At 47.7% G+C, this 25,206-nt stretch overlaps 1 protein-coding gene across 10 annotated transcripts in view; it reads right to left on the bottom strand.

The window, feature by feature from the left end:
• Positions 1-25,206, bottom strand: part of Ac76E (adenylate cyclase type 2 Ac76E) — an 884,870-nt gene that overhangs the window by 348,412 nt on the left and 511,252 nt on the right. The gene's annotated exons all lie outside the window — the stretch shown is intronic.

Here is a 25,206-nt window from a genome sequence, read left to right as displayed (position 1 = left end):
GGGTTCCTCAAGCAGGGCAACGCGACGTTTTAGCAAGTTGCGCCACGAATGGCCGCGAGCATAGAGGAAGAAAAAAACTAGGAGAGAGCACACCACAACGCGATTGGAGCCGATGTATAGTGGCACAACACGTGGTGAAAACGTCTGAACACTGAGTATACGTCAGAGCGCGCGGTAGGTTTTAGTACTCCCGGTTGATTAGCTACATTTTTTAATCTCTTAAAGGAAAAACATGGCTACCCCCACTGCACTTACGCTTAGTGCTGCGCTCAAGTTTCTGGATTGTGGCATAGAATCGCGGTGTTGCGCTATGCGTGTCTATTCGGCGAGCCGCATCAGAGAGAAAGCCTTTCAAGCGAGTCGGAAGTTGAAGGCAAATGTTGCACGCCTCTCCGAAAGCTGCATTGCGTTGCTACACTGCAGGCTGCTTTTGCGGTAAATGTGCGCTGCGGCTCGTGTTGCAGTAAATTGCATAGTGCCTGTTGTCAGTTCAGAAGCTAAGCACTCATATCTTTCACTTACAAGGAGAGGCTCGAAGCTAGCTACTTTGCAAACTGGTCAGTACTCTTTTGAGGGGTAAAACAAAGGTTAATTAATCAGTTGGAATTCGTGGATACATGTTATAAGTTTTACCCGCCGTGGTTGCTTAGCGGCTTTGGTGCTGCGCTAATCCCGGCCACGGCCGCTGCATTTCGATGGGGGCGAAATGCGAAACCACCCGTGTACTTAGATTTAGGTTCACGTTAAAGAACTTCAGGTGGTACAAATTATTCCGGATTCCTCCACTACGGCGTGCCTCATAACCAGATCGTGGTTTTGACCCGTAAGACCTCAGAATTTTACAGCGAGGATGTGAAAGGCCAGTTTCCCCAGGATGGGGGAAACTGGCCTTTGGGTGTGTAGGCACAAAACTTCCCATACGTGGGCCGATCCCGAAGGCAGTGCAGTGCCGGGCCGACTCGCGGCGGAGGTGACGCAGGCGTTAAGCACTTCCCATACGTGGGCCGATTCCGAAGATAGGGCAATGCCGGGCCGACTTGCGTCGGAGGTGCAGTTCGCCATTAAGAGGACCACATACGCAGCATCGTTGGTCATCCGTCATCACAGCGTAAAAGGGCACTGAATTTGTTTATAAGTTTAGTAATAAGATCGCCTGCGTACGATGACCTACGCTTGTTCGTTTTCGCAGTACGCAGTGTTCGAGGCAGGGCCAGTGCTTGGGAACGTAGCGGAGACCACATGACCCGGCATAACAGGGCAAAGTACATACGGGCAAGGCGTCGAGCAAAACTAACGAATACATATCGCTTATTATTGCTCACAACGGTCTGTTTACTGCGGCCGAAGTATACCTGTAGCCTAAATGCGCTGACGTATTGTGAATTTCTCACAACTCGCCCAAAGTGCGGAACACATGCCTTGCAGCAAACGATAGAAGCGGAACAAACATTCAGAGGAAAATTTGACCAGAGATACAGGCTGAGTAGCTGAGCAGCCATGGAGGCACTTTCCCCACTATCGTCTCCGCGTGTAGAAAAAAATTCGAAGACAGTGCAATGCAGGCCCGAGCCGCCGCGGAACTAAAACAGGCGTTAAACAATCCCCATACGTGAACCGATCCTAAAGATGGTGCACTGCCGTGCCGACCGGCGGCGGAAATGAAGCAGGCGTTACGCACTCCCCATACATGGGCCGATCCCGAAGATAGTGCAATGCCATCCCGACCCGCGGCGGAGGTGCACTGCACCATTAAGGGGCCCACATACACAGCTTCGCTGCTGATCCTTCTTCAGAGAGTGGAAGGGCCCTGTGGTTTTTCACCTTCCTCCATTCATGGAGGCCTCCATGTGAGCAGCTACAGAAGCTGCCAGCCGAGCGCGCACCGAATAAAAACTACCGGTAACTAAACGTCTCGACAAATCTAGATTTTGCTCCGTGATCTCGAGGCAAGCGGTCACGTGTTGGGCCACCACTGTGGCTTCACTGAGCGTTCTCTTGCCGAGGCTGGTTGCGTGACGTAATGCTCCCTCCTATCCTTGCTCCATGGCCGCCAGAAGGGAAGGATAAATGCTGTGTTCGCCCGGCAGCGGCGCGCGGCGCATCTCAGAAGCCATGCCCGGACTTTGTGGGTGCACCGTTAGACGGCGCAGCGTGCCCAGAGGGAAGCGGGAGAGGAGGCCGGCTGTAGTACACGGCTCGTTTTCAACGGCAACGAACCGGCGCAATCTCAGAGGCCACGCAAACGACTTCCCGCGGACTTCGTGAGAGCGCCACTGGATGGCGCAGCGTGTCGAGAGGGACGCACAGTACAGCAACCCGGTTGCAGTACACTGCTCATACATGACGCAAAACAACTTGAGGTAACTTCTTTCAGCTAGCACCGTAGCTAAACCCTTGATAAAGGGCCCCTTTGCAGCGTGTGCATATTCTTAGCATTAAAAAAGAATTCTCGGCATTGATCTATAATAAAAAATATGAACTGCGCAAGCAAGGTGGATCCCGTGCTCGCAAGACTGTTAGTGCGTAGGAGCAGTTCGTAAGAATAGATACCTACAAACGACAGGTATATTGACACGTGAACTCGTTTATCTTTTACATGTGAGCGCTTTTAACGCCTAAGAAATGTTATCGCTGAGAACAGGACGCGTCTACATGTATCGGAAGTTTCTAGAATGTTATCGATGCTTCTATCTGTTGTCTGTTGTCGCCGAACCTTGTGTAATCTGATTGCATGTATGCGCGACGCGAATGGTGTAGAAATTTGGGGAAGGCACGCGGGTCCCAGCGGTCACTCTGGAAAATTCGACGACTGATCTATAAAAGCCGACTCGCTTGACCCGCTGATGAGATTTCGACGATCGCCTACTGTGTTCGCCGCTGTCGCCATTCTTTGAGCGTAGCCTGTTTTTGTGGGCGCAGGTTCGCCGAATAAAAGTTAGTTTCGTCTTTCACAGTATTGATACTCTGTTCTCTACGGTCTCTACCACGTGACACGATAATCAAATATGGTTGCCCAGTGACAGAAAGAAACGTTTTGTGAATCTGACCTCCGAGTTCAACATTTGGCGCTTCCCCCAATGCACCATCTTGTATGCGCGCTGCAAAAATTTTCAATTTGAGGGGCAGAGAAACGTCTTGAACAGTAGTGCCTCCTTTATTATTATCATTGTCAGCTACAATAATAGCAGTGCGAACATTTCACAACCAGATAAAGCACCCCATTACCGCGTTATGCCAACCATGTTAGATTTGTTCATTATTCCAGAGAGCACCAGGACGCAGTCCTCTCGTTGCTTCTGAAGAACCACATTTATAAAGAAATTAAGATGTGCGACAAATATGTTTTTCCTGCCAAAAAGATTATTTGGGCTACAATGGGTTTTACACAGATCCAAAGGTGGACGCTGAGTTTCAGAATCTACCGAGCGACAATAACCTCAATGAGCAAATGCGATTTATTGCGAATGATCGAATAAAGTAAGGTGCGACTGGCAGCTTCTTTTGAAAACTGCGCAACGTTTACGGTCAAATCTCACTTTACATATATGCTTGAGAAATATAAGATAGTCTTATAAGAATATCAAATATTTCTGAAAAGCTTAGATGTAGCTAGAATGGCAGAAAAATGATACAGCTAGAACTTTGCGTACTCATGTGCGTTTAAAAAAAAAAAAGTTGACTCGCGTTCCCGGCCCTGCGAAAGTGGATGTCCAGCGAAGCTGTTGCAAAATCGCTCTAACTGCTGAGGTAGGTATCCAACGCTTTATTGATGGTTCTTTATTGAAACGTATGCTGTTGTCTGTGTTGTATGGGTCATTTCGATAAATGTATGCACTGTTCGCTTAACTTTGCTGAGCGCTTGTAGCCTATGCCTTAAGAGGGTATAAGCCATTGCATTTTTGCTTGCTTAGGGAGGGTGTTAGTCATTGCTAATGATAACAATTTCTGCTCACGGACGGACACGAAAAATGCCGACCGCCGAGAGGCTAACAGCTTCGCTGTAACATGCATGCGCTTGTTCACCCTACGGCGAATACTAGAAGCGTACTCCGTCTGACAGACCGACTTCCCACCTAACAAAAAACAATCAAACAAACAAACAAACAAATGAAGAGCAAAAAGAAAATGCGCGTCTACGGCTGTCTTTCCAGAATGTCGCCCTTATTGCGCATTCCCTTGACATCAGGACGACGTGAGAGGTTGTGCTGCACTGAAAACCTTATTCACGGTATAAAATCTACGCGACGCATAATGTCGAAAATTCAAAACAACACTGCTATTGTTTGCCGAAGCCACGGTAAATACCACGGTATTTACCGTGGCTTCGGTACCGAACTTTGTACCGAACTCTTCGGTACCGAAGTCTTTGCCGACAAGATACCACGGTATCTTGTCGGCACAGAGTTCGCACCTAGACCATGCACCTAGATATCCGAAAAATAGATTAAGTACACAAATATGGCATCGCTCTTTTCTGGAATACTACAAACAAGGCGTGAAGAAAGGAGAAAAAAAAAAACTTGGCGTCTCAGCTGTTGCTCGCTTTCGACAAGACCGATGTTGCAAAGCCCGCTGTTCTTTTTTACAGCGAAACTATACATGGCAAGCCGATTTGTCCGTCCGGCTGTCGCCTGTACGCCGAAAACTCTTCTAGCGCAACTTCATGCGCCTACGCGAAAAAAAGAGGAGAAAGGCGCGCGATTGGCTGCGCGAGCAGTCGAACGCGCGCGCAGCAGCTTCTCTCCGACTCGGAAATGGGTAGGCCACGCGTCATACGTACTCCTGAGGAAGAGGCAGCTTTCAATCAGCAACGGCGCGGGCAGAACCGGGAACGAGCTCGTCTACGCCGTGCTTATGCTGCAACCTGGGCACAAGAAAAGGTTCATGCAGTCGAGCGCAAGCAGCAACTGCGTACCGAGGATCCAGCAGCCTACCAAGCCGTCGTTTAATGAACCTTCGCGATTAACGTAGTGACAAACACTGGGGCGGCACGTTTCAGCTTCGCTGGTTAACTATCTGCGCGGAGGGCTTGGGCAGTGTTTTTTTTTACTTTCTTTTTCGGCGGCAAATTGAAGAGCATCTCTGCAGAGTTGAGCAGGCCAATGGTCTCACAGCAAACTGGCTGATGTTACCAATAGGTTGGACACAACGTTGCCGAATCACCGGAACAAGAAACGGTTCTGTGACAGCGCTACCCTGACGAGAAGCAATTCCGAACTCTGGTCCAGAGAACAGTGTCCTCCTTTAGCAATACTCGCGTCGCATCTCGGGGCTCCCTTGAGTTCTTGTGGCGCCATTATTACTTTTTCCCGAGTGCGTACACCGATATGGAGAAAGAGGCTCGGACTTACAGGGCCGCACGCGGGACAGCGCTTTGCTTCGAACTGCGCAACACGCCCTGAAACAACCGCCGCCAAGACTTGTCTCCTTCTTTGTCGCTTCAGAAACCAACGTTCAGGTGGCTAATACTGATGCCGGTCTTTCGTTTTCTTTGGTAATGCTCGCGAGGCACTGCACCAAGAAACAAGCGATCCTGGGTACAGGTCGCTGCAGAATCGAGGGCGGGCACAGGCCTCTTCTCGCTATCGAACCCTCTTTTCTGCTTTACCTTGTTTTTTCTTTTTTTCACAGCATCGGCGACGGCAGCCAGCCGAGATGGCGTCGTCTCCGATGCCTGTCCGTTCCTTCATCAAGAACAGCGCAGGGAGGGACAGAATCTTCTGGGGTGTAAACGGGAAAGCGCTATCAGGCGTGCTGCCACGCCTACTCGAAGACGTACGTAAGGACGAGCACGTCGTCGTCGGCAGTGATGGGCCCGCGGAAAATCGAACCGCGGCTCCAGCCGCGGCGTCCTCGCAAAGACAAGGACCTCGGCCTCCTCTGCGTTTAGACTTTGTCAGCCCACGAAATGCAGTAAAAAAATAAAAAGAGCGCGGGAGGGAAAGAGAAGCGAAACGAGATGTTCAGCAATGCGCGGTAAGAAGGTGGGAGACGGTGTTGCCTTCAGTGCGACACGCAAATAGTTCCTGAGCAGTGCGAGTGTGAAACTACTTTAATAGAGTAAGCAAATAACTGATATCACACAAGAGGTGAATCACCGAGAAAAGCTCGCAGGGACAGCGGTTTGATTGCTGTTTCGAATGAGAAGCTGTAAGCGAGGATGTAAAAATAATACATTTGAGATAGCTTACGACTCCCTTTACACGACAGAAATAAAAGTCAAGAAATTCGTCACCCCCCCCCCCCCCCGGGGCCTTCCGTTCTGTCCTTATCTTCACGCAAAGCTGCCTTTGGCGGTGCGTCACGTTCCCGACGCTGGATCTGCTGCGGCTCTAACTGCGAAATCCCACAGTGAACAGCTGCGGCGTCGAACGGACGCCGTGGCTCACTCCAAAAATTGGATTAAGGTGAAAATTTATTTTAGGTATAACTTAGAGAAGTCCTAATGCTTTCGCATTCAAATCACGTAAGGATACTTAACTGAATGAGATTTTTTTTTATCCTGGCGCTCGTGGGAGGTGCGCGGGAGTGAGCGGGGTGCGTGACGTATGGGGCCAATGCACCGGTCGACAGGAATCTTTTAACTGGACATAAATGCAATATTGCTTACATTAGACACGATAACAGTACCGCTGTCAGATGCCGGTAACATTATTCTTAACATCCGCGATGTTGCTAGCCATCCGCTGTTACAGAAAAAAGAAAACTGCACGATGATTCGCGACATCGTACTAGAGGTGTCGCAACCGGGGCTCTCGATGCTCTGCTGAGATTTTCTACCATTGGGATGAAGCTTACCTCCCTTCTTATTCACTCTTCGCCGACAGTTTTTTGCAGAGCCTGACCTGAATGCAGAACACATCATTAAGGGTGCTTTACAGGCAGCCCCATCCTCGTGACGCGCTGTCGCTAGCATGCGCTCGTCCCACACAGCACACGGATCCGACTGCAAAACGCAGATATCGCAACTGTAGCCTAATTGAATGTCTGCGAAACGCTTCTTGAACCGCCATTTCGGCCACGTACACATGTTTTGCTGGCAGGTTTCCTGATGACGTATTCTGTTTGCGCTGGCGTTTTGCATGTTCCTATGTAGCTGCTCTCTGTTCATTCTCACCCGCCTGTTACTGGCGTCTGGATTCGGCTTGGGGGCCGTCTCTCGGCAGTGGCACTTTCCCTCATGAGCTGCTCGGTGTTGAGGTCCTGCTCCATAGGCTGCATCTCGCTGCCTGCCTAACGCGCAAGGAAACCTTCGGTGTCCAGTCATAAGTAATCGCGGCAGACGTCTGATTTTGGTGGCTGTCGCGTCTCCCTGTGTCCTTACGACTTTGCTGCGACGGCTCCTGTGTCGTATTCTTTTTTTCAATATTGTACCATAGCAGTAACGATGAGTGAAGGCAGTGCCATATGTGCGCTGTGTGCGAGGCCGTTACCGAAATGAAGAAGAAACCAGTTAAACATAAGTAACGCAAATTTCTTCGTCTAGGACAGGGGCTGCGATATGCCTATTGTAGTACCTTCAGAGCGCATAGAAAGGAAAGGAAAGGAAAGGAACGCTTTCCTTATTAAACGATCGTTGTGTCGCTTCACGGGTCTCATAGATATGAGCGCTTTAGGCGCCCTTTTTCATTTTCATGGAATCTGAGCAACAGTACACAGATGCAGGCTCACACTTGCATAGCCGAAGGAAGGATACCACTTAAAGATAATGGTGCCAACAGGAAATGTGATAATTGAAAGAAACAGTTTTAGTAAAGTGCCTATCAGTTTACGACAGAGTATATCTCTCCGAAATTAATTATCCACTCGCGCTTGGTCGGTTCTTGTACCTCACTGGCCATGCTTAAAGCATAGCAGTCAGCACTTGGGCTGTTGTAGTCCTGTGATTAACATTACAGGCTACCAACGCAAGGTTGTGTCTCACTATTGGATAGCTTTCGGAGGCACTTTCATTTGTGGAGGCCCACGCGGTAGTCCTGTAGGCTCACAAAATTATCTAATATTACCAGCTATATTTGTAATGCGGGCAGTGGATCGTTTGTCTTTTGATTCCATCGGCCTCCCATAAGGGTGACCCCGAAAAAATACAACAGGAAAACATGCGCTTCAGATGAGCGCGCGTCACAGTCAGGCAATAAGTGCTCTAGACAAGTATAGGCGGCGCAGTTTTGCTGCAATCCTGCTCCTATCGGGGCTTATCTAATGCTGTTTCAGCGACTGTTCATGCAAATGTGAAGTTCGGCGTGACAATTGATTACCTGTGGAGGCTGGCAATTGAGGTTACTATAGCGAGGCCCGCGTCGGTGCGTCTTCTTTGGCCGAGCATACTCTTGCATGAGCTTAAAATCCTTTAAGTTGCCAGTTTAAACATCCGTACTATACCGCCAAAAATGTTGCTCGGACCACGCACGATACACCTGGAATAAGTACATTCGAGAAAGGTACAGATTCAACAGTTAAACCTAGATGAGGCAGATATTTCTTCATCATTTCGGGAAACGGCGAAAAACAAAGAAGAAAAAAAGAAGAGAAAGAATTTTAGATATTGCAGCTGTCCGAGGCGAGGGATGCGTTTAAAATGTAGACCATAGATTTGGTATTCGTTGCACGGAAATTTCTGCGTCGCAATGCTGGTACTGGCTACGTAAATTCTTAGGAATCCAAGGAAACATTAAGCGCAAAAGTATTTATGACACCGAGTGCGCAGATAGTATGAATCGAAGGATTTGGGCTGCTGAAAACCGCCAATTGCAAAGCCTGGTTCTTCCAGATCCCAAATTACATCCCAGACAAATCCAAAATAATGAAAGGGGCTGACAGATGGAACAGCACACTGTGGTGTAAAGGTTATAAACAGGGATAATGTGCATAAGTTTAAATGCCTACACCCGATTGGAATTAATTTGGCACTTAGAATGTTTAAAAGCGGTATCATAAGTATGAAATTCTCATATCAACCAAGGCACAAAACACATTGTGCCACCAGCTAACCTTAATGCAGCCCCGCCCCTAACCTCACCTATTCCTCCTATTCCATTTTTTTCTCTGCCTACTACTCAATTTAATATCCTCTTTCATGTTTTTACGTTTATATGAACTGTCCAACCCCTTTTCCCATGTACACTTGCCCCCGCCCGCTTCTACTCATGTCACCCTCTTATTTGACATTCCGGTTTCGGTGGCTCCCCCCCCCCTCATTTTTTTGTCTGTTTTTTATTATACATGTTTTTCAAACACCCTCACCAACACATTCGAAAGTCCTAGACGCCAGGATACCTTTTTCGGCACCTTAGCCGCACAAGATATCGCCACTTCTGTATACCGCCGTAACGACACCTACGTTGAGCTGCTGGGTCTAACGTGCCTTGAAAGACCATGCCGCTGCCTTCCAGTTACCCCATGCATTGCACCCCAGACTCATTGTCGCCATCTTAACTCCTTCAATATTACCAGACGCTTTCTGCTACGCTACTAAATTAATTTTTTCAACTGATTTCTTTTTGGGCAAATTTTGTTACTCGCGCGCTGACCGCCTGACCGGCTCTTCTAAAGCCACAAAAACATGCCGCCAACGGCACCCATGAATGCTCTCTAACCTCTCGCTTCCCCAGCACCCTCCCATGTCCTCTTGGTTTCTTGTTCTTATTTTCCCTCTTCGTGTACTTTTTTCTCTCCTTCTCTTTCTTTTCTCCCCGCCATCCCACTCTCCCACGGTTGCCGCCTCGTCCTAGGAACCACGCTTACAGACGTCAGGCGACAGCGCTCGTTCTTCTTGAAGTTTCTCCCTTTACAGCCAGCCGCCACCGGCAACAACCGCACCTGACGTCACTGTGCTAACCCTTTAAAACGAACATGCGCAGGATGACGAGGCCGCCTTTGACAAGGATAGGTCCTCCTATCGAAACGTTGGGCAGCCTTCCTGAGGCACCTTATCCCTGTTTATAATATTTACCCCAGACAAATGTAACTTGCTCAGAAAAACACAGCGCTGGAAAGTGTGCTGATGCTCGGCTCATGAATGTGGCTGAACATTTCGAGCCGCCATCTGCAACAAATGGCCGCGCGTGAACCTACGCATCTGAGCACTCGCTAAGGCAGCGTGGGACTTGAAGTGACGTGGAGGGCTGGTAATAATGTATGTTTATATATGATGCCAGTTATGTTTACGTATGTTTATCTCAATTACCTGATATGACGATCCCTCTCAAGTGTTAATTGTAGCGTGTACTATAAGGATTTTACCCCTTATACTTGAGAGCTGGGGCATGGGAGCTAAAAACAATTTTCATCACTGATTGAATCACTGATTGCCTGAATGACAGCATAAAACATATCTGTAGGGCGTGAACATTAGAGTATTAGCGCAACGCTCGCGTGGTTGCAGTTCGTATTTCAATTTTTCTGATAGCGGGGTTATCACCGTTGTGGCACCTATTGCCATGAGGCCCAGAGAGAGAAAACAAGTCATCTTACGAGGCGCGATAATGTATGTAATGCTTGAAGTCTGCCAAATTAGAGCTCGACGACTTGCAGAACTTCCTTCACCTATTCAGAGAAAAACAAAAGTTAAAGAACATATAAGTAAGAATGACACTGGCGTCACGCTCCGGCGATGTCCCTTCATATGCCGACTGCTTTTTACGACTCTTCACCATAGCAGTGTCGCTTCAGGCGTGCGGGTGATCTATTGCAATATCAGCAGTGTGAACAAGAAACAAGGAATCATTTGAATAAGGATGACAACTACGAGTATGGTTAACCACTCACGCGATTACATCATGAGTACCAGAAAGCAAAATAAATCTGATTGCCACAGCCAGAAAGGCATCGTACTTCTTTCTGTGAAATTTCAGATGGCTGCTAACGGTATAAAAACAGATAAAAGTACAAGAACGATCGGTGTGTAATGGGTTACTATGGTCCACCACAAAGGAAGTCTATATTTTCATCAAACTAAAGTATTAGAAGAACAAGCGCTGAAGTTTGGGGTATCGGATGTCAGCCGCAACAATATAAAGTTTGCGTGTGCCTCATATATCGCTGTAAACATGACCCTCGTGTTGTTACGGTTTAGCGTAAAAAGAGTCGCGTGAGATGTCAGCATGAAGAATCGCGGTCATGAAGGCAATCTTAGTTTCCGCAAACTTGAAGATCCTCGCCACGAGAAAAAGTATAAGAACCGAACTGCTCGAATTGCTAGAGCTTGGGGCATACTTGAAGAACATCAGTGCTTGCGGGGAAGATCCTTGTTAGATGAAGACTGCTGGCATTTAATCCGCCGCAGCTCGCAAGTAATGTCTGACGTAAGTCATTTCGTGTCGGCTAGTTGATTGAACATGTTGAATTAGCAAAAAGCGCGACAGACGAGGGCGCTGAAGAGGAACGCACTAAGCATACGGCATTGCTGCTACGTGTTGTTGTTGTGTGCCTCTGCTGCGTGCTTTTCTTTCGCGCTGTTCCCTAATTCAAGATAACTAACAAGCGCCTCACGCTTCGCCACGTCTCCTCTTCCTTTCTCTAATTCTGAGAAGCGCATGTCGTCTACGGAAAGCCTGCTTCCTCTTTTGGTTTCCCTTCACCGGCGCAGCTATCAGCACTCGCGGCGAGCTGCTGGCACTTTGGCTTTCTCTTCAGTCTTCTAAACAGTCCAAATAGCTCGCTGTATTTCAGGTCAGCGTCTTCCAGCTCCTCACCGATTGAGATCGCATGGCTGCTGCTTTGGAGGCATGCCGACAAAACCTTCAGCGCTCAGATCCTATCGATTCACATTGCACGACGTACCCAACGTCCGGTGGAACGTTCGCGCAAGTTCTTCCGCGCTTGGAAAAACCACTGTTTCAAAAGCTTCAGACGGAACCTGTTTTGTTGGCACAGTTGAAAAACAGCGTCCGAACACATTGTCTGCTTCCTCGCACTTCCTGGAAGAGGAAATTTTGTCACAGACTTTCTGTGTATTCGCACCACACTAAAAACCAAATTACTGACAGCTCGCGCCGACGGTATTCTTTCGTATACCTTATTCATCATATGCGCTTTAGTGGCACAGTCTCTAAGTTCGTCTATGATGTGCTTCCCTCTCATGCAACCACTGGCTCCTGTTGTCTCTTATGCCACACTCATCGTCGTGGTTGTTCGCCCCATAAGAGGCAGCGCATACCTACTGCAATGGCCAGCTGAATACTCTGCGCGCAGGGCATCTTCGTGTGTGAGTAGGTTGCTTAGAGGGGACTTGTCTTGATATATGTAGGTATTAAACCGTGTGTCCTTCATGACTATTCGGTAGAGTCATACTTAGAAGAGACAAACTGCGTGCCAAGAGAAACAATCTAGAGAAATATTATATTGAAAGGTGTACTTGTTCATCTTTTGCGCATGACCGCTTTTCACGGTCTAACAAATGTTATCGCTCAGCCCGGGACGCGCGCCCATGTATCGGAAGTTTTTCGAATGTTGTGTGTGGTTCTATCTGCTGTATGTTGTCGCCGAAGCTTGTGCAATCTGATTGCATGTGGGACGCGAATTGTGTAGAACTTTCTGGAAGACGCGCGGGCACCAGTGTCATATGTCTGGAACCTTCTGTGAATCATGTATAAAAGCCGACGCGCCTGACCGGCAGAAAGATTTTCGACGATCGCCGACTGTGTTCACCGGTGTCGTTGTTCTTTGAGTGTAGCCTGTTTTTGAGGGCACATGTTCGCCCAATAAAAAGCTAGTTTCGTCTTTAACAGTTTTGCTGCTTTCTTCACCGTAGCTACGTGACAATATCAAAGTTGCAGTTGCTTCGGAAGCCCCGTAGAAGACTATAAAACGTGTGCTAAGTGTGGTTCTTCTCAATCTTTACCGGGGGTCGAAACGTTCGCCGTTTGCGAACTACGGGGTGCGCTATAATAAATAATAAAGCTTTGTAGGTATAAATTTTGCGTCGGTAGGAACATGCTGGAGAAATTCGGTAACTGAAGATGCCATTGTGGCTGTTGAAGCAATTCTGAAACCCGCGTCGAAGCCTTTAAGATGTTTAAGAGAGTTCACTGTTGAACAAGTAGTTGGTACATGGTCTTCAGAACTTTGTGCCGCATCCGTTCTAAGTATTTCTATGACGCCCTCCACGAACAGCGAAACAAATTCTTGAATTGTCACTGTCAGCAAACGGCTGAAACTTTCCACGTAAGGCCTTGTACATGTCATACAGGATACCCTGCTACACTTATAGCCAAGCGTTGAAGGCAAATAGTGAAGAACAAATTTGAAAGCGTTAACTGGAAGCGGTCGTGCGTTCAAGGCCGCCGGCGCCGGCAAAGCAGCTGTGGGTCCGCTCGCGCGTGGAGGCGATGAGACGATGAGTAGGGTGCACGCGGACTGAGAAAAAGTTCCAAAGTATCCGAAAACACCCCGTTTCAGAAAAACACTGGCCAGGTGCCACAGCATCTGTCTAGGAGGACACTGCTTCGCTGCAATTTGGCTTGTGATCCTGCAAGTCTGTAGAAGTGGGCCGCTTTTTCTTCTTTTTCTTTTTTTTGCCTTCTTACTATCGTTTCTTTTCTAGCCTATCTCCCCCAGCGCAGAGTAGCCAACCGGGAACGATGTTTGCTAACAAGCTCTCTGCCTTTCCTCCTCACGGTGCTTCTCCTCTCATATTTGAACGAAATATGTAGACGCGACCTGGACGATACCATTGTGTGAAGCTGTGAAAGCAGGGAACGGCATGCTGAAAGCAGGCAGAAATGTGTGGCGTGTAAAATCAGTGATGAAGATGAGTCACAATAAACAGGAGTATATTTTTACTAAGCAGAAGGCCCGAGCTGCCGGTCATTTCTGGGTGGATAAATCTCCCGGTCTCCTCGCGCCAGCCGCTCGTGATGTGGGCCACCAGTCCGCTTCACTTCCTAGGCAATGTCCTGTCCCTAGCCAGTAGCCGTTCTTCCTATCTTCCTCGACGTGGATGCTGCTACGCATGAAAGGAGGGAGCAGCATGCTGGCTGTAAAATCTGTGAGAGCGTTTCAATATCACGGGTGAGCGAGCGCCTTGCGTTTGATGAGGATAATAATAATAATATTTGGGGTTTTACGTGCCAAAACCACTTTCTGATTATGAAGCACGCCGTAGTGGAGGACTCCGGAAATTTTGACCACCTGGGATTCTTTAACGTGCACCTAAATCTAAGTACACGGGTGTTTTCGCATTTCGCCCCCATCGAAATGCGGCCGCCGTGGCCGGGATTCGATCCCGCGACCTCGTGCTCAGCAGCCCAACACCATAGCCACTGAGCAACCACGGCGGGTTTTGATGAGGATAAAACACGGGTGGCTTTTCATTTCCACATAGCATCTCGAACGGAGCGAAGCATGTTATTGGACGCGAGTATGATTACAGCTCGTAAACTAGAACATATATTTTGACCAATAAACGCGTCAAACACTTCGCCAGGCTAAAACTGCCTGTTGCTACAGCCCAACACTACCAGCATCTTCACTCGAGAATCGCAAAGATTAGGATTAGCAACCGCAACTAAGGATATGCCAATGCGTGCTTTTTCTGTGAAGTTAATTTCGCTGAGAGGTTTTATGTTTCGCAATTTATGGATGCCTGCAGCGCTATTCAGGATCAGATCTTGTATTTTCTATCTGACATTTACGGCAACACAGTAACCAGCTGGCTAGCTAGGCCTCCACACAAGGACGATAAGGTCGGAGTCTCGGCACATTACATGTATGATGGTTCAAAATATGAACATATGCAAGGAGAAGCCGTCATGTTTCAACGGCGTTCTCTTGAGACGTTCATTTAAGGATGCAGAAGAAAACATTGTACCGTCAACACAAGCATTAGATCCTCCGGAAAAAAATAAACAAAAAGACGGTTGATTTGCTTTTCACTGTTGATGTGAGCATGAAACCTCGGCATACCTGTCGACATAATTCGAACCGCAGGGGCAATTTTTGGGGCGAACTTTCAATATGTGTTCTACCATGACCTCCAAGATTAGACACGCTGGCAAGTTTAGCTCCGGCTGTTCCATTCGCAAGGAGAGAGCGTAAAAGTTCAGTGGTGGGCCTGGCCAGCTCTTTCTACGCACCGCGGCGCTTCTAGTTGAGGGCTTTTCATGCGTCGGCGAAGCTTTACTGATCTTCAGAATTTCTTGGTTCCCCGGCTCCCTGTCTGGTGGCTATGGACGCGGAGCCTTCCATAGACCCGCCTGGCCAGGAGTCATCACGGCCGTCTTTGCGAAGAAGAGTGGAAGCTTTCTCACAGACACTGAAAACACCGATCTGTACTCCTTCTCGGGTGAAGATTCATCGGATGACACTTTCATTTCTGTCCGCAGAAAAAGGGCCAAAAGGGGGAATGTCGACGTGAATGCGTCAACGCAAGCGAGCAGGGCGACTCTGGAGTCAAGGTCTGAACGCTAGCCTCAGGCCATCATCTTCGTGCCCGAGGAATCCTCAAGCAAGCTCTGATTATTCAACAGGCAAGCACAATCTGCTTTCTTGAAAGAGCGTCGAATGAAATGAAGGAAATCAGGATAAATACGCGAAAAAATGTCTTCGATGTCTCCAACGGGAGTGGGCTGGAAAAACTGCAACAAATCTCGGAGCTAGGAGGCATCAAAGTGCGTTCCTATATCTCGGCGGACGATGAATCCACAGCGGGCGTTATTTATGACATTTGTGTCGCTATTCCCAACCTTGACTTGCCTATTCCCGTCAAGCTAGCAAGCGAGGGTGCTGTCATCACGCATGTGAGCAACATTGCAACTACTACGCTGCGTCAAACTGATGTTCAAAGGAGATTGCATACCGCCTTACGTCAAAGTCGGTCACTTCCGACATCCTGTTCGGGCATTCGAACAAAAGCCTCTTCAATGCCATCAGTGCTTTAGGCTTAAACATGTTAAGGGGGTCTGTACCAGCTCGTTACTGTGTCCCCGGTGCGTTGAACTTCATGCGGAAGACACTGGCCGGGCTACTGTCCTGAAGTGTGGCAACTGTAATGGTTGTAATGCTGCCTCGTCTAAAGACTACCCTCGCATCAAGAAATAGCTCGCAGTTCTCAAACAAATGGTCAGAAACAATTCGTCGCAGAGGTAGGCTGCTGAAACAGTTCGGCGTCGGCATCATTTAACGTCCCCAAAAAAGGCAGCGGCACGAAAGATATTGGCCCTTCCAATGTGGCACCCACATTCTCCAGTCAGGCAACAGAAGGGCTGAACATTACAAGAAAGTTAGCTGAAATTAATCTTTGTCCAGAAAAACGGCCTGAGCTTGTGAGCCAGCAACTTTCCAAAGAACCACATATTGTCAAGCCCGCTCGAAAACCTACTCCTGCCGTTGATGGCACGCCCAAAGTGGATCGTAAAGTAGTTTCAATGCTTCGCTACCTCATAGATGTCATTCGAGCGATTTTGTCGAACCTTGGAACCAAGCCTGCTCAATGTGCACTAAAAACACTGGAAGCCTTAAGTCCAGTGCTTGAGTGTCTCGAATAGACGCATGGCCAACCATCAACCATCGCTTGGACAAGTCAAGGAAGTGTCAGCAATCCAGTGGAACGCAAGAGGACTAAAGTCATGCCTTTCTGACTTTCGTAAGTTGATATATACTAATATGTTCCCGATAATTGTGATACGTCCGCCTAACATATCGAAACCAGTCAGATTATTGGCATACGGAGCGGTTAATTATGTCCGCAAAAACTGGTGCATGCAGCAATGTCATCGTTTCTATGTGTCATGAACTCATCTATATTCGCGAGCCGATCCCGCCTCATGATGACAATGAATACGTTTGCCAAACAGTTAAAAAGGGGCAAGCTCATGTTTTTACACTTGTGCGCGTTTATATATCACCATTAAGTAATTTTGCTTACAAAATATTGACAAACAACTTGACGGTATGTCCTTTATGGGTTATCATCGTAGATTTTAATGCGCGCCATATGGCACGGGGACAAATGCAAGAGGATAAAGACTAGCAGCCTTAGCCTGCAACCATGGTCTTTCATTCCTGAATGACGGGAGCCCCATGTTGCTACGAGACATGAATTATGGCAGCTGTCTTGGCCTCGCTTTCACCTCCAGGTATTTCACAAGATGTCTTAAACGGTTTTTGGATATCGAAACCCATGGGAGTGATCATATTCCCACGTACCTTTTTAGCAAAAGGATGCCCAGGTCCTTCCCACGGAACAGCATTCGATTAATTGACTGGAATATTTTTAGCTCTGCCATGGAAGATGCTTGCTGAGAGGGTTTGTCCTCGGGATTAGAGCAAAGAATCAAGTGTTCAGTGCGAGGCGCCACGTGCACGCTCGCGGTTTCACATAAACACAGGGGTTTGGACCTAGAGTTGGAGCGACTATGTGCACTCCGTCGCCGTGCGGAGCGACGAATCCGACGAGGAAAGCGACGAGAAAAGCCAGACGAATAAAAAAATCCAGAGTCGCCTCAATAGATTAGCATCTCAACGTAGGAGAATATCTTGCCAGTCACTAGAGCCCCGGAAGCCACTTTCCCACATCTGGAGAACCGTACATTTCCTGCGTTCCCTCCCTGAACAACGCTTCCCATTCAAAGCGCTGGCACTCTCCAAGAAGCGGCTGGATGTTGATGTTGGAGAAGACTTTTGTGCAAGAATTGCTAGCCAAGCAATCGGTCAGGCTCTCGTGCCCTCAATGACAACCCTGCTTCGCGTGACTGCCGCATGGATGTTCTTTTCACAATAAAAGAACTTGAGGTGGCTCCTGCTCTAGGCAGGCGTTCTTCATCTCCGGCACCAGATGGAATATCTTGCCGCGCCTTGTGCAACCCGAGTGAATGCGCACGGAGAGTACTGAGAGGTCTCTACAACGTATCCTGACAAGCTGCCATGGTTTCACAAGAACCGAAGAAAAGCCGCTTGGTTCTTCTCCTGAAGCACGGCAAGTCTCTACTCGAACTCACCCCATATCGCGCAATAGCGCTGGCAGCTGTGTGGGAAAGGTAACGGAAAATATAATCTTTGCCCGCTAGGAGTGGTACATGGGACACTACAATATGTATCCAAAGTCGAAGGCTGGTTTTCGACAAGACCGCTTATCAATATACAGTGTTGTTGATCTCGCTACTTATGTTCAGCATCAAGGGTTCAAAAGATGATCTGCAGCTGTTTTTATTTATTTATTTATTCGGTATACCTACATCGCCAGTACGCCATTATCGTAGGGGGGTTAAAATACAGGTTTGCAAAAGCGGAATAGAAACTAACAAAGTACCAAACAAAGTGAGTGACAAAGTAACTAACTAACAAAACAGAAAAAAAGTAACGTATGTGCAGAGATGAATAACAGAACAATCAAAGAATATGGCTCTCAATAGCACTTTCAGAACTAGAAGCTGCCATCACTTCATTAGGGAGCTCATTCCAATCGTTAATCGTGTTAGGAAAAAATGAATACTTAAACACATTGGTACGGCACTGATAAGCTCTAATTTTGTTAGCGTGGTCTCTCCTAGATGAAACGTAATGCGGCTCCTTGATGAACAGTGTTTTGTCGATACCAGTTTTATCTTTTATATATATTATAAAGGAACTTCAATCTTAGGATTTTCCTGCGTGAAGAAAGAGTTTTCCAACCCAACCCTTCCCGTATTCTGGATCCTCTGGTAGTAAAATTATAATTTCCTGTTACGAAGTGTGCTGCTTGCTTTTGGACGCGTTCCATTTTTTCTGTGAGGTATTTAGTGTATGGATCCCAGATAACGCATGCATATTCTAGAATAGGCCTGATGTCTGTTAAATACAAGGTTGCCTTCAGTGATGAAGGAGAATGCTAAAAATTTCGTCGGAAAAAGTGAAGAAGACGGTAAGCTTTCGCGCTAATTGAGTTAACATGATTAGTCCAGTCAAGCGCTTCAGAAAACGTAACTCCGAGGTACTGAACATCCTTAGCGGTACTGAGTGCAATATTATTTACGCAATAGGAACTGGGGAATTTATTCTTTTTCTTTGTAAACTGCACATGGTAGCATTTACCAGTATTCAGAGTCATCTGCCACCGCTTGCACCAAACAGATACTTTTTCAAGGTCGTCCTGTAAGACAGACATATCGGCATAACATTTCACTGCACGATACATGACGCAGTAGTCGGCATACAGTCTAACTGTTGATTTAAGGCCTGCTACTCAATCATTAATATAAACTAGGAACAAAAGAGGCCCAAGCACAGAGCCTTGAGGCACTCCCGATAGCACGTGCATTGGAGCCGAGTTCACCCCATTAAGAACAACTTGCTGTTTGCGCAGGTGTAAATAATCCTTTATCCAGCCAAAAATATGTTCAGGAAGGCCTAGGAATGATAATTTTAAGCAAAGTAGATTGTGCGGGACGACATCAAATGCTTTACGCAGATCAAGAAAGAGTGCGTCTATCTGTTCACCATAGTCCAGGCCGAGTGCAATGTCATGAGTGAATTCGGCTAGTTGTGTTACGCACGAAAAACCAGAGCGGAACCCATGCTGAGCCGAAGTGAAAAAGTTATTTGTTTAAAAATGTTTCATCAGACTAGAGTACAGGACATGCTCGAGAGTCTTACAGCAAACGGAAGTTAAAGATATCGGCCTGTAATTGCCTACGTGTGTACGGTCACCCTCTTTAAATATCGGAGTCACGTTGGCTGTCTTCCAATCTTCGGGCAGTTTTTGATTATCTAGTGACTTGTTGGTTAATATTACTAAGAAAGGCGCTATCTGTCTCGAACATTGTTTCAAAACATGATTAGAAATTCCATCGGGCCCATGAGCTGAATGCAGGTTTAGGTTAAACAACAAAGCCTCCACTCCTTCCTTGCTCACGGCAATGTTTCCCATTTCCGGTAATGGTGTCGGTGTGTAAGAAATAGCAATGCTACATGGCTTTGTAAAAACTGAATGAAAATACTTGTTAAACACTTCTGCTTTTCCTTTGTCCTCTTTAATTAGGTTACCATCATTTGTAATGGCCGGGATGCCAGTGTCATCCTTCTTGTTGCTCTTGATATACCGCCAGACCTCTTTGGGATTCGTTTTTAGTTTATCTGCTAAGGCTTGTAGATATGCATCCTTCGCAACCTTCAATTCGCTTTTAAGTTTTGTGCTGATATCCCTTAGCTTTTTGAACATGCTTGGGTTTTTTGTTTTGCAATATATTTTGTAAGTACGGGATTTTTTCTGAATTCATGAACGTAAATCCTATTAATCCAGGGTTTACCTTGCGGCGCTTAGTCGAAACCACCTTAGACGGAACGAAATCGGATGTCAATGAAAGCAGTTTATCCCTGAATATGACCCACAGACTGTCGATGCTACTAAATGAACTGTAATGCGCAAATATAGGCAGGAAATCATTTAACTCATTAGAAATAGCCTCATAATTACCCCTTTCATAGAAGAATACCTTTTTCGGCCGCATTTTGGTAAATTCTATTTTTCTGCAACGAATAGTAGCTGCAAATACTTCATGATCACTAATCCCTGGTACTGGTGCAATGAAGTCTATGATATCTTTATGGTTACTAAAGACCAAGTCTAACACATTTCCGTCTGTACATCCAAAACTAGTAGGAAAATCAACGAACTGGAAGAGCCCATAGGTCATTACTAGCTCGCAAAATGCAGAGTGAAGCAATGACCTATTATTCTGTACAGGACATAGGTCACGCCATTCAACATCTGGCATGTTAAAATCACCACCAAGAATTATCGTTTCAGATGACAGGACTGAGAGTGACCTCAGTCCTGTCAAGGATGTCAAAGGGGCATGCGATAACGTGTATTCTCGGTGCTTCTGAGATGGGTGGCCTTGGGGGTCGAGTTTTTCAATGAATTTCTATCACCTATGCACCGGCGATGGCCAAACCGCAGAATACTACCCCTACTGAGGCGTCCATCAAGGCGCAGTACTAAGCCTCACACTCATTGGTCTTGTTGAACATGTGCGAGCAGCGATAACGTTATCAATATACACAGACGACGTGTGTGCATTCACTTCAGGTGTGACACGTCCTCAGATACGTGCAAGACTTCGAAAAGCTGCTACTCTGACAGCTTTATTCCTCCGCAACTAAGGTTTTGAAATCACGTCAGACAAATGTGCAATGGTGGTATTAACTTGGAAACCAATGACACCCTACGCCGTCTATATAAATGGTTATATCATCTCTTATGAGAGAGAGAGAGAGAGAGAGAAACTTTATTGTGATTCTAAAGATTTGAAGGAGGGGTGGTCGGAGCCTCTCAGTCCAGGGCCCCACTGGCCTCTGCCGCCTGCCTGACCTGGCTAATTAAGGACTTTTGTCCTGCCAGATCGGAGCGGGCGAGCTGTGCCTCCCACTGCTCCATTGTCCTACTGGTGTTTGGCCTATGAGGGTGCTTAGTGCACTCCCAGGTTATGTGCATTAGGGTAGGTATGCCACCGCACCAAGGACAGTTGGCCCTATAACGAGTGGGATACATGGCGTTTAGCAATTTTAAATGGGGGAACACCCCGGTCTGTATTTTACGCCAATCGGCGGCCTCTTCCCCGTTAAGTTGTGGGTGAGGCGGCGGGTATTTTCTTCGGACTCCACGCTGATGAGCAAGGATGTCTTTGGCATTTAAATTGGTGGAATTTTGTGATGGGTAGTGCGGGTGGTTGGGGTTAGAAGAGGACGCCGTCGCTCGGTTAGTGAACCCTCGAGCTAACGCGTTAGCCTTTTCGTTCCCCTGTACCCCCGCGTGGCCCGGGCACCAGAGTAGGCGATGATGGTGGTTGAAGGATTTCGGGATTATCGCGAGGCTAGCCGCAGTCACGTGCCCCTTGAGAAACATGCGACATGTCTCCTGGGAGTCCGTGACCACGACCGAGTCCCTTTGCGAACGCTCCGCGTGAGCGAGTGCGATCGCCACTGCTAATATTTCAGCCGAGGCTGGGGATCCCGCCGTGGCCGACGCGGTAATTTGCTGTTGGCTGACAGCGTTCACGACTGCCAGGGCGTACCTCCTTTGGTAGCGCTGCCCGGTCGTGTCTGCATACAGAGCTGCGTCCGTGTAGTACGTGTTGTACCTATGGTTGTTAGAGTAGGCTGATTGAATGTGTTGTGCACGTGCTTTGCGCCTTTCTTTGTTGTACTCTGGATGCATATTCTTTGGAATTGGGGCTACTGTAATTTTGGATCTCATCGAAGGAGGGAGAGGTACGGCCTGCTCTGTGAGATAAATGGGGTATGCTGGGATATTGAGTCTAGCCAATATTGCCCTACCAGTTTTTGTGAAGCTGAGGCGCTCCCTTTGTCGCATCAGGGTGGCTTGCCTCAGTTCGTCGAAAGTATTGTGCACTCCCAAAGCTAACATGCGCTCCGTTGAAGTACATTTAGGCAGGCCCAGAGCAGCTTTGAAAGCGGTTCGAATTATTGTGTCAGCCTGCTTTTCCTCCTCCCTGTTCAGGATTTGGTACGGTAAGCCATAGGTTATTCGACTAACCACTAAGGCCTGTACGAGCCTTAGGGTATCGTCTTCTCGCATTCCCGCTTTTCGATACGTCACGCGACGTATCATTTGGGCTATGTTGTTGGCTGTGGATTTGAGGGTCTTGAGTGTCTGTAGTGCTCTCCCGTCGCTCTGAAGCCACAAACCCAGGACTCGCATCGTGGGTACCTCTCGGACTGATTGGCCCTCAACCACGATGTTAATCGATCCTCTGGATTTGTAGCCTTTCGCGTGTATCCGGATAACCTCAGATTTTTCGGGTGCGCACTTCAGGCCACTCCATCTAGAAAATTTCTCCACCGCTAATACTGCACTTTGGAGCGTATATTCCTTATCCCCTAGTGAACCTCTGCTCGTCCACAGCGCGATGTCGTCTGCGTAGAGCGTGTAACCTAGGTCGGGTATCCGATCCAGATCGCGCGCGAGTCGACACATCGCAATGTTGAAGAGAAGAGGAGATAATATAGCTCCTTGAGGTGTTCCTTTGTCAGGCATTTTAAATAAATCCGAAGTGATTTGGCCAATACTGATGCTCTTATGAGAAGAATCGCTGATTTCTTGGCATAATCATTGATAGAGATCGCTCATAAAGCCCGCACGTTACATACTTGAAACATCGTGTTCCAGAAAGCTCCCAGCTTTTCAAGTGTCTGGGTGGAAAGACTTAAGGAATGTCAGCACATGCAATGATGTTGGAATTGTACGGAGCACGTTTCCTGGGCTTTTTGAGATGCAGTTTGCCCGTACTGACGAATACCTACAGGAGGAATCCTCGTGCCCTACAACCTATTCAAGCTGGGGCTCTCTGAGTTTGTCATGATTTGCCAAAATGCGCATCAACAGGGGCGACTGTTGCAATCGCCCGGGACCAAACAATATAAATACACATTGCGGTGGAAGTGCTGGTGCACATTAGGTACATTGCCCGAGCCCGTTCCCATCACCTTGTAACACTACAGTCCAAAATGCCACAGGCACGGTTTTGTGTTACGATTTCGGATTATTACACCCGCCTTCCATCAGCCTTCATCCCCCCCCCATCTAAGCCATCGATTCCTCCATGGTGTTTGGCTCGACCTTTAGTGCACGTTACCGTATCAGGAATGAGAAAAAATCTGAGCTGTCGTCACCTGCTTTTAAACAACTATCTCCAGCCTTTTGCACGAGAGGTACGCCGACCACGTACATATTTATACTGATGAATCACCAATTTCCCATTGTTCGTCTGGAGCCGTGGTTTTCCCAGCGACAGTCACCACAATTTGTTTCAAGACGTGTCACCTAACGACATCGATGGCTGTGGAACTTGCAACTCTTCGCCCTGCACTTCATCTCGTCACCCAATGACAACCTCGAAGATACTCAATATTTACGGACTCGAAGGCAGCACTGTAGTTCTCTGCTATCATTCCTGTGGCTTGGACCATAAGAACAACTGATATTCGAGACCAGAAAACTAATCCATACCTTGGCTGAGAAAGGACACCACGAGACATTTCAGTGACTTCCAAGCCAATGTCGAGTCATAGAAACCGAACACGCCGATACCGCTGCTAAGTCAGCTCTTCAAGGCTGCAAAGAGTAGTCAGTACCGCTATAAAGGACAGATGCCGCTGGAATACTTCGAGATCTCACACGGGATATCACGTTCTCCCTTGTAAGAGTTGTCGGACGATCCCACCGCTGCCACCAGTTGTCAGGATTGGGGGCTCAATCCCATCGCTCGAGATCCGTTGCCAAGATTGGAGTCCGGCATGAATTCGAAGGTAGCTGGCCCATGCCGTCGTCCAACTTACCCATGCTGAGGACGTTGATGAAGGGAAAAACTGCTTCTCATCGAGAACGAGGAATATGGGTTTATTTACAGTATTTAAATCAGTCTAACATGACTGCTTGAGAAAAAGAGTGTCAGTCCAACATGACTGCAGGAGAGAAGTGTATCAGCCTAACATGACTGCTCAAGAGAAGTGTATCAGTCTAACATGACGGCTCAAGAGAAGTGCGTCAAGCATCCGCACAACAGCAGTTTTTTATACACCCGGTCCACCGGTGATACAAGGCGGCGAATGTTCGTTTACTCATCGTCAACTTGCCGCTGCCCCGCAGAACAGTTTACGTACACATAGGCACACACATTCCGATGCCCGACGCCGGCGTCGGAGGGGTGCCGTTCCGGGAAGTATCGGAGCCAATGGTGGGTAGCTCGTTGTCTTGCGTCTGGTCGGGGCATGGGAACCGACAAAAAACGGCCTTCCCGCGGTTTTCAGCACAAAACCCGCTTCTTCGAACGCCTCCTAGCTGCAGCGACGGAGAGTGGGGGATGCACGTCTTGTCCCCCAGTCGTAATTGGGTGGCAATTTAGCCTTGCAGCTCGCCATTCTTAACACCCTGTGGAACACCTGAAATTCATAAGGCGATCGGTTGTACCATCTACACTCGTCTCTCCGCCTTCGCATCCCAACTGGACTCTGACGACGCGATGCTACCCTGCTTTGCCTAATATGGCTAGGAGTGGCGTTTACGAAGTCTTTTGCTTTCCAAATCGGATGGTCTGACGACGCCTGATGTGATGAGTGTGGTAGCGAGGAGACTCTTCAATACGTTCTGTGACTGTTCTCGCTAAAATTTACAGAGGCGATCGCGCGCAGTCGCGATAGCGCGCTTTGATCAAATACCTTTAACAGAAGAAATCATTTTAGAATGCCAACACAAAGACATCGCAGCGGAGC

Source organism: Dermacentor albipictus, chromosome 1 (assembly GCF_038994185.2).
Source record: "Dermacentor albipictus isolate Rhodes 1998 colony chromosome 1, USDA_Dalb.pri_finalv2, whole genome shotgun sequence".
In the NCBI taxonomy this organism is placed as follows: domain Eukaryota; kingdom Metazoa; phylum Arthropoda; class Arachnida; order Ixodida; family Ixodidae; genus Dermacentor; species Dermacentor albipictus.
Note: the sequence above shows the minus strand (reverse complement) of the source record. Positions and strands in the feature narration are given on the sequence as shown.